Here is an 11,021-nt window from a genome sequence, read left to right on the forward strand (position 1 = left end):
ACTTCAGCTCCATCTACTTCACTGCAAATGACAAGATTTCATTCTTTTTCAGGGCTGAGTAATATTAGATTATACATATATATATTCCATTATATATATATATGTATGTATGTATTATCACAACTTCTTGATCCATTCATCAGTAAATGGACATTTTTGCTCTTTCCATATTTTTGGCTATTGTTGATAATGCTGCTGTAATCAAAATGCATGTGCCCCTTCAAATTAGCATTTTTGTATCCTTTAGATATATACCTAGTAGTGCAATTGTTCAGTCATCGGGTAGTTTTATTTTTAAATTTTTGAGGAACCTCCATACTCTTTTCTAGTGTGGCTAAACCCAATTTGCATTCCCACCAACAGTGAAAAAGGGTTCTCCTTTTTCCACATCCTTGCCAACATTTGTATTTTCCTGAGTTGTTAATTCTAGCCATTCTGACACGTGTAAGGTGGTATCTCTTTGTGGTTTTGATTTGTATTTCCCTGACGATGAGTGATGTTGAGCATCTTTTCATATGTCTGTTACCCATCTGGATATCTTCTCTTTTTTTTTTTACTTAAATAGTTCATTGTCAGGTTGGTTTCTATATAACCCCAGTGCTCATCCCCACAAGTGCCCCCCCCATGCCTGTCATCCCCCCTTCCACTCTCCCCCACCCCATCAGCCCTCAGTTTGTTTTCAGCGTTCTAGAGTCTCTCATGGTTTGCCTCCCTCCCTCTCCCCAACTATTTTCCCCTTCTTCTCCCGCTTTGTCCTCCATTAACTTCCTCCTAACCCACCTATATGTGCAAACATATGATATTTGTCCTTCTCTGCCTGACTTATGTCACTCAGCATATCACCTTCTAGTTCCATCCATGTTGCTACAAATGGCCAGATCTCATTGCCATGTAGTATTCCATTGTATAAATATACCAAATATTCTTGATCCATTCATCAGTTGATGGACACTTAGGCTCTTTCCATGTTTTGGCTATTGTTGAAAGTGCTGCTATCAATATTGGGGTACATGTGCCCCTATGCATCAGCACTTCTGTATCCCTTGGGTAAATTCCTAGCAGTGCTACTGCTAGGTCATATGGGAGTTCCTTTGTTAATTTTTTGAGGAACCTCCATACTGTTTTCCAGAGGGGTTGCACCAGCTTACATTCCCACCAGCAGTGTAGGAAGGTGCCCATTTCTCCATATCCTCACCAGCATCTAAAGTCTGATTTGTTCATTTTAGCCACTCTGACTGGCATGAGGTGGTATCTCAGTGTGGTTTTGATTTGTATTTCCCTGATGATGAGGGACACTGACCATCATTTCATGTGTCTATTGGCCATCTGGATGTCCTCTTTGGAGAAGTGTCTGTTCATGTCTTCTTCCCATTTCTTCATTGGATTATTTGTTTTTCGGGTGTGGAGTTTGATGAGTTCCTTATAGATTTTGGATACTATCCCTGTATCTGGTATGTCATTTCCAACTATCTTTTCCCATTCCATCAGTTGCCTATTAGTTTTATGGATTGTTTCCTTTGTCATGCAGAAGCTTTTTATCTTGATGAGGTCCCAGTAGTTCATTTTTGCTCTTGATTCCCTTGCCTTTGGGGATGTGTCGAGTAAGAAACTGCTGCGGTGGAGGTCAAGAAGTTTTTTTCCTGCTTTCTCTTCTAGGGTTTTGATGGTTTCCTGTCTCACATTCAGGTCGTTTATCCATTTTGAGTTTATTTTTGTGTATGATATGAGAAAACGATCTAGTTATATTCTTCTGTATGTTGCTGTCGAGTTCTCCCAGCACCACCTGTTAAAGAGGCTGTCTTTTTTCCACTGGATGCTCTACATCTGGATATCTTCGTTTGGAAATATCTGTTCATGTCTTCTGCCCATTTCTTCACTGGATTATTTGTTTTTTTGGGTGTTGAGTTTGACAAGTTCTTTATAGGTTTTGGATGTTAACCCTTTATCAGATACATCATATGCAAATATCTTCTCCCATTCAATAGGCTGCCTTTTGGGGTGGCTGGGTGGATCAGTCAGTTAAGCATCCAACTTTGGTTCATGTCATGACCTCACAGTTGGTGGGTTTGAGCCCCGCATTGGGCTCTGTGCCTGACAGCTCAGAGACTGAAGCCTGTCTTCAGATTCTGTGTCTCTTTCTTTCTCTGACACTCCCCTGCTCATGCTGTCTCTCTCGCTCAGAATAATAATGTCTATTCATTTCAATAGAAGACAAGAAGTCATTTTCATTCATACTGAATAGATGGCATCCTTCAGTCAACACCCTTCATTCCACATAAGAAGATGATGAGACTGAGGTAGATTAAGGTATTTACTCAGGGTCTGCAGCGGCACCTGGGTGGCTCAGTCAGTTAAGTGTCAGACTCTTGATCTCAGCTCAGGTCTTGATCTCAGGGTCATCAGTTCAGGCCCTGCATTGGGCTTGTGCTGGACATGAAACCTACTTGAAAAAGTTGCATGCCCCACAACACATCCATCACAATGGCTAAAAATAAAAAGACTGCACGCCAGGTCCCCTCGCGCCAACTGGTCCCGGGGGTGCTGAGCGCACAGACTGCTTCTTTGTGCTGGCTCCTGGCGGGCTGGACTTCTAGAGTAGCGGAGCGCCTGCTGCCATTGTCCTCCTGGGAGGCTTGAGCCCCAGAAAGAGCCGCGCGTGCGGACACTGGGCGTCCGTGCTCCTGGCTGGCTGGAACTCTAGAAGGGAGGCAAAGAGCTAAAAACTGGGAAATTTGCCTGTGAGCACGTGTTTTGGGTGACGAGCCATAGAGGGACCTAGTTTTCCTCACTCCAGCGGGCTCAGGCTCCGCGCACCCAGCCAAGTAATGTACATCCTAATAATGAAAATTATGTGGACAAAATAGGCATGCAAATAGACACTATATTACTTCCATTTACATAAAATGAAAATCACTCAACATTAATATATGATATTAGATGTCAGGATAGCAGTTACCCTTTGGGGGAGTAGTGCCTGAATAAACATGTAGTTATTTGAATAAACATGTTATTTATGCTAATACCTAATGGTTTGATTGTGGTCATCTTAACTGACTGAGCTACCCAAGGTACCCAGTGGTTATCTTAAATAAATGAGCAAATACATATTTTTTTAAAGTTTCTGCTTTAATTTCTAACACTTAACTATTGATAAACATAACCTGCATAAACAAATCTCTTTAGGATTCCCAGTGATTTTTTTTTTAAACTCTGTAAGTGTCCTGTGACCAACAAATTTAAGAACTGCTGACCTATAGCTTTCTTTTTATTGTCTGCCTTTGTCAGACTTTGATATCAGTGCTTCATGAAAAGAGCTGGAGAACTTTCCTTCTTGCTCTATGCTTTGCATATAATGTATAAGAATGATAAATAATAGTATCACATAATTACATATATTAAACATCTATTTCTTGAAGCCTTAAAGGTAACTTTCCCAATTTCCTTCATTCTTATTGGCTTTTAGATTTAAAGCTTTCTCCTTCAGGCAATTTTGATAACTTATAAACTCCTACTAATAGCTATAACATTCAGATTTTCCTACTACTTGCTTTGAGTTGTGCAAAACATTTCCTTATAATTAATACCTTTTGTGTTTACATGATTTTCTACTTTCCTAATTTTGTATATTATATAAATCTTTTTTAAAATATTAGACTATTTAGGGGCACCTGGGTGGCTCAGTTAAATGCTTGACTCTTGAGTTTAGCCTAGGTTATGATCTCACAGTTTGTGAGATTGAGTCGTGAGATTGAGCCCCATGCTGGGCTCTGTGCTGACAGCGGGGACCCTGTTTGGGATTCTTTCTCTCCCTCTCTCTTTCTCTCTCTCCCAAATAAATAATCATTAAAAAATTAGACTATCTGCTGTTTGGTCATTTTATAGAGGTTTTCTTTTTATTTTAGAAAGAATAAAATTGTTTTATTTTTTATTTTTTTAATTAATTAATTTTTTTACTGAACCCATGTCTTCTGTACCCTACTGAGTCATTTTAGCTGATCTAGATAGGTAAGCTGAACAGGGGCTGGGGACTGTGCCTCTGAGGTAGTTCCTGCACATGACTGATGGCCACAGCTACAATCCATGCTGACAGTACAATGAAGCTGCAAGACTTGATTATGTTCTCATTAAAGCTCTTAACTCATTGAGTGATGTCAGAGAGACTGCTTCATGTTTCTGAGCCCTAGAATCTTTTACACATATGAAAGAGAGAACATTCTCTAGAGCCTTGCCCTGCCACTGGAAGGGTTGGCTGGTGTGTTCATTGCGATGGCTAAAATGGTGGCCTTCCTATGTTTCTGATCCCAGGGCTCCTTAGAGACCCACCTCCTAACCCCACATATTTTATTTTTTAATATTTATTTACTTATTTAGAGACAGAGAAAGAGCATGAGTGAGGGAGGGGCAGAGAGAGGGAAAAAGAGAATCCCAAGCAGACTCTGTGCAGTCAATGCAGAGGCCAATGCAGGGCTCTAACCCAGGAGCTGTGGGATCATGACTTGAGCCACAATCAAGAGTCAGGTGTTAACAGACTGAGCCACCCAGGCACCCCATAACCCAACATATTTTAATGAAGTCATATCTGAGATTCTTTTTCCTCTCATTTTCCAGGGAACAGCATGCAGCTGTCTGGGTAGTGAATGGAAGAATCCATGATCTGGCCAAAGACTCCCCTCAGGTAAGAGCCCTTGGAACCTCCTTTCTGTCTTATGGTTCACAATGCTAGCCAGTGGTTCCCTGTAGACATTTTGGGAGTGGGGTATAGGATTTGGACTGAATTTTCTTTACCTTTATAAGTTAGAGAAATAGGGGAGGATTCAAGAGCCAATGCCAGGTGTGTTGATTGGGTCTAGCTTCACAATGGAGGCCCTCTTCTTTTCCTGGAAACCTACTGCTGAAGATTTGTCTGTAGGCCAACCTTTCTTTGTTTCCAGCCCCAACAAGACTGCAGGATGAACAACAGCCACTTAGGAAGTTCTCCCTGAGGCCCATGTCCACCTGGTGCCATGCTGGGTACTTGCAACACAAGGGTGAGTCAGACACCATCCCATGGGGTGACCAGCTACCTGGACTTTAGGTTGTTTCCTCCTTTAGGGGAGTCCAAGCACCCAAGCTCCATGTGCCACCCTTCTTCACTGGGTCTATGTAAGGCTCCTTTTCTCTTATCTGAAAAATTTCATCAAGCATGTGGTACTCCACCCTGCCTCCTACAGCACCACTGTGGAATAGGATTTGGCACCATCACAGCTGACCAATCCACTTCGGTTCAATGAATATGTTCATCCCACCTGCCTTCTTGATAGAGACTAAGGGCTGCTTGCTTCCAGGCTGTGCACAGTCACAGTATGGGGGCCATCATCCAGGTCTGGGATGAGCCCTCACACCAGGGTCCTTGGAACTTTACATCTCTGCAGTACTTCACAGACTCCTTCCTCATGTACCTTCTGTCAGTTGCTTCTCACACAGCCAATGTGATGTGAAAGGTGAGGACACTTACCCCATGCCCAGAAAAATAAAAAGAAACTGAGGTGTATAAAACTGAAGTGACAGAATTGCACATGCGCTAAGTGAGACAGAGCCCGCACCTAGTTCAGAGAAGCCGAGTGATTTTTCCCCTGCCCCTACACTGCCTGTCTTAGAGAGGCAGTGGCTAATTCTATACCACTCTGGTGCTAAGCCGCCCTTCCCTAGTGAATGATCATTTGTTCTCTTATATAGTCAACATGCAAGTCTCCATGGAGCACCATCTTCTTTCTAGACTTGCAATGGGGCTCTGGGGAGGTGAAAGCAAATAGAAGTCAATTCCTGATTTCTTAAATAGGATTTGAGAGCCAGGTTCAACTGCCCCAGTACAAGGGGATAAATGCTGTAACATGTGGGCACTAGTGCAGAGGGAGCACGGAGTAGAGAGTGATTTCCTAGGAGTATCAGGGAAGGCTTAGCCAAGGATTAGACATTTATGCTGGGTCTTAAAAGAATCAGAAGATTTTCAGGTAAACAGAGAAGGGAACACATTCCATTCAGGGGAACTGGTATGAATGAAGGATCAGAAAGGCTAAGCAGAGGGATATTCAGGGCAAAAGATGCCAATCTATGTGGCCAGGGCTTTGACAAAGGGGTACTGGGGAGATTATTTAAAATTACAGCCTACGCTCAGTTGTGAAGGGCTTTCTTTTGGTAGAAAGGAGGTTGGGCTCTACCTTGTAGTTGGATGATGGGAATGATTGCTATTTCAGTGTAGAGGAGAACAAAATCAGACCTGGACTAAAGGAGAAGTCAACAGGATGGATGGAGACAGAAAGAGTGAAGACAGGAAACAGTTGAGGAGATGCATGGATTAAGAGTCCAAATAAAATATGATGGGGACTACAAGAGTGACAGGAGGGAAAAATGGGTTCAAGAAACACTGTGTTCACAGAATCAACAAGATCAGATGACCAATTATGTTTAAAATGCAGGCCAAAAAATCACACATACAAAAATGACTCCCACCAGGGTGCCTGGGTGGCTCAGTCGGTTAAGCATCTGACTCTTGGTATCTGCTCAGGTCATGATCTCACAGTTTATGAGTTCGAGCCCCACATCAGGCTCTGAGATGACAGTGTGGAGCCTGCTTGGGATTCTCTCTCTCCCTCTCTCTCTCTTCCCCTCTTCCACTCACCTGCTTTCTCAAAATAAATAAAACTCTAGTGCTGGCATAGATAAAAGCTAATTCTTACTCTAGGCCAAATCCTTTCTATGCATTATCTCCTACAATCCTCTCAGTAAACCTGAGAAATAGGCACTATTGTTAACCCTAACTTTGCAGATGAAGAAACTGAAGCTCAGTGACCAAATCCTTTGGCCAAAATAAGCAGTGAAGTCCTGCTCTCTGATTTCCCTTCTTTCAGGCTCCATTCATACATATATCATATTAGCTCTGTCTGCCTTTAGGATAGACTATAATACAATGGCTCAGGCCATAGATTTCCTAACCACAGCCACAGGGTACAGCCATCCACAGAATGCTGCTCCCTAAACAATATGATCAGACTCAGGTGTTCCCTGCTATCCGCAATCATGCATTTATAAGCAATGCCCTGGGTAGCAATGCAGCTCACCCAGTATCTGCACATAGCAGACCCTGTGTGTCTCTGGAAGTTAGTGAGCCACCTAAGTCCTGGTTGTGTTCAAGCAGAAGAAGGGTATGCTTCCCCTCATTTCTTTCTTTTGGACACTTTCTCTTCCCCCCTTCCTAAAGGCTAGCCTTTCTCCAATTATAAGTCTGAGGCTCCCAGACCCACCCATCTGTGCTGGCGGACCTGTGCCTTGAAAACTGCATTTGCTGCCCCATTTACTCCCTGTTATCCCCACAGTCCAAGCTGTGAACTCACAAATTGCTACCGTCGGGAGGCTCTAGTCCAGCCCCCACCAGAACAGATGCTGTTGGGGAAGAGTTGAAGCAATTGCTATAAACACTGGAAAGGGACTTGACTAGCATTGCTGGGGTAGCTCTGCAGATGTAGCTGCTCAGGAGGGCCACCTCCTCACCCCCGCGTGTGGGCAGGACAAAGGGCACTGCACTCCGCAGGCTATTCTTTTGCCTCTTCCCAAACACACTGTGTCTGGCAAATTCTGTTCATTGCCAGTGTCTCCACACTCTTACTTTTATACCGTCTTACTCCATCAGGCCCATATCAGCCCCAGGTCGCCAGGTGCATGCAAGGTTTTCCATGCCACATTTCTTCTGTTCTACAAGTCAAGGCTGAAGATGGTCCAAAAAGCAAAATGTTCATGATCCAGAAAGCAAAACATTGCTATCGTTCTCTGCCCATCTGCTAGGTGCAGAATCCTAATTCTGCACCGTGGGGAATTCTGATCAAGTGGTACGGATACACTTTAGTTTAAAATCCTTGAACAGGAAAACCAAGGAAACTCCAATTCAAACAATGTTTTACATTAGTCATGGTGTTGGGTGCCTGGGATGGGTGAGGTGCTCCATCAGTGTTCTCTCATAAAGCTCACCCCAGTCAACTAGATTTGTCTTTGTTCAGGATGGCATTTTTGTACAATGCACAAAGGCCAGGCCAGAGCCAGGGTGAGGAGGAAGGGATGGAGTGGGTGGGCCGCTCATACGGTCTGGCAGAGAAAACCAGCTGAAGATGTGGGTAGCAGCAGGAGGCTTGCTGAGGGAGGTGGTCCACGGGAGAAAAGAGTCGCACAGTTAGAGCAATAAGAGCATCAGCGCCAGAGGGGAGGAGCACTTCCTGGCTTTTCTGATCCAAATCACAGGAAATATATTTCTGGAATAAAGCCAAGTATAAACAAACAAGCCCTATGAGACAAAACAATGGTTCATTTAGGGTATAGTTTCCCATTGCTGCTACAATGAATTGTCACAACTTTGCTGTCTTTGAACAGCACAAATGTATTCTCTTACAGTTCTAGAAGCCAGAAGTATAAAATCTGTTTCACTGGGCTAAAGTCAAGGTATCAGCAGGGCTGGTCACTTCCAAAGGCTCTCATAGGAAATCCCTTCCCTTGCCTTTTTCTGATTCCAGTGCCTGCTTGCGTTCCTTGGTCTGTGGACCCTCCCTCCATCTTCAACACTGGTCACTTCAACTGCTGCTTCTGGGGTCACACTGCCTTCTTCTCTCTCTCCTCCTGCTTCTGTCTTATAAGGAACAGTGTGATCACTTGGGGACCATCCAGGATAGTCTCCCTTGAGAGATCTTAAGATCTTAAGATCTTTAAGTTAACCACAGTTACCAAGCTGCTTTCGCCACATAAGGCAGCGTTCACAGGTTCCAGGATTTAGGATGTGGGTCTATTTGGAGAAGTTCATTGTTCAACATACCACAATTTAGGCTTAACCGGTAAGACCTCAGAAGTGGTCATCCGTTCAGGAGTAAAATGGAAATAAATCATTTTCAAGGTTAAAAAGCCCGTGGCAGCCTGGAAATTGTGTAGAGAGCAGAGGCTCCTCAAGCTTTAACTTGGCCACAGCATCAGTCCCCCCAGGGAATCTCAGCAGTGGAGGTGGCTGGTCCCCTCACCGGAGAAGCTGTCTTGTAGAGGCAGAGCCTCATACAGGCTAAAATAGTGACAGATGTTCATTCTTTCTTTTATCGGCACTTTGTGAGCCCCTATTCATTGTCAGGCCCTATGATCACGCTGTGGATTTAGAGAGTGAGACATGTGCTCACAGTCTGTTTCGGGAGAGTAGTAAAAGAGGAGTCAAACCAGGCAGAGTGTGAGCAGGCAATGGGTGCATCTACAGCGCACAGGACTGCTGAGAGAGGGGAAGCATTGCCTTCTCAGAGTTACCGGGAGTCCAGACAAATGCCTGCCTTTATCCTGCTCCAAGATTAACAAAGGGGGATGTGATGCTGCCTCTCTAGTAACATGGAGGGAAAATGAGAAGGGAGAATGGAGGGTAGAGGCAACTACTAAGAGAGGCACAGAAAAAATGATTCCAAAGCCAAAATAATAATAATAAAGGTTTGATTGAATCAGAGGGAGAACATTACGTTCATCCATCCATCTATCCATCCATCCATCCATCCATCCATCCATCCATCCATCCATCCAATACAAATTTATTGAACACCTACCAATTGCCAGGCACTGTTCTGAGGCCTGGGAAACAGCAGGAATTACAACAGAGCAAGTCCTGTCCTCATGGAGTTTACTTTGTAGTAGAGGGAGAGAAAGAGTAATCAAGTAGGTATGTGGTATGTCATCTGATGACACGTCTTATGAAGACAAAGTAAGCAAAAAAGGGGCACTGATGGGAAGGAATGTTCTCTTAAGCATTATGGAGCTCACTACCATGTGCCAGGCAGCGTGCTACATGTTGCAGGGCAGAGAGGAATCCATCCATTCATTTGCTATATATATTCATCCACGTGACGGTCACTGTGCTCAGTCCTGGAGAAACAAGGTCTCTGTCATAATGGAACTTCTCCACGAATGTGAGAGTCAGTCATTTACAATTAACTATTCAGCATGTTTATTATGAACTGAAGTAAAAGCCATGAATAGAATGTAATCTGTACATGTACTTAAATTGGGGGATTGGATCAGGCATCTCAAAGATGTGATATTTGAACTGAGACCCAATGAAAGTCTAAGTGAAAGATATAAAAAGTTGTTATAAACTATTGTAATTAGAGCAGTATGGGATTGGCAGAGGGGTTGGGCAATGAGATCAAAGGGAAAACTGATTGTGGGTTAGTGACCAGGTATGAGCAATTCAATAAATAGTACTAAGCCAACATATTATCCATATGGAAAAAATTAAATTGGATCCCTGTTTCACATCATATCCAGAAACCATTTCCAGGTGGTTGTGAGACTTAAATGTGAAAGGAAACACTTTAAGTCTGTCAGAGAAAAGAGAGACTATCTTTACGATCTTGGGTAGGAACAGACAAGTCATACAAAGCATTAGCCATAAAGGCAAAAGATTGATACATTGGACTGCGTTGCAATTACAAACTTCTATTCATCAAAAGATGGAGAGAGAAGAAAAAGAGGAGGGAGACAGGAGAAAAAAAAAGAATACAAAAGAAAAGAGAAAGAAGAGAAAGTTGTACACCAGGAGAAAATATTTGTAACTGATATAACTGGCAAAGAAGTGGTCTCTAAAATACATATAAAAGATTCCTAAAAATTAGTAAGAAAAAACTCACGCAAAAAATGGGCATAAGTCAGGAGTAGGCTTTTTTTTTCAGTAAAAGAACTGCCATGGGAAATAAACACATGAAGAATGTTCAACTCTCTCAGCTATGGTATTTGGTTCACAAGTCATCATTTTACATTTAGTAGATTGTCAGTAATTAAGATATCTTGCAGTAACATCCTAGTACCTGCAGATGTTAGAAGTGTCCACCATGTATGTGCCTGTGCTGGTGTGTGTTTGGGGGCTGGGGTTGGGGTGGGAATCTATTTTCTCAGCTTCTCTGTCTCCCTTCAGGTCCAGGAGGAGAGGGGTTACTGAGGTTCTGAAATGTGCTGCAGAGAACCCCCATAACCTATGCCTG

General features: G+C 43.2%; 1 protein-coding gene across 1 annotated transcript in view; it reads left to right on the forward strand.

The window, feature by feature from the left end:
• Positions 1–11,021, forward strand: part of OVCH2 (ovochymase 2) — a 36,648-nt gene that overhangs the window by 24,441 nt on the left and 1,186 nt on the right. The window lies entirely within an intron of this gene.

The sequence above is a fragment of the Hyaena hyaena genome, unplaced genomic scaffold, assembly GCF_003009895.1.
Source record: "Hyaena hyaena isolate Hyena2069 unplaced genomic scaffold, ASM300989v1 scaffold_1129, whole genome shotgun sequence".
NCBI lineage: Eukaryota > Metazoa > Chordata > Mammalia > Carnivora > Hyaenidae > Hyaena > Hyaena hyaena.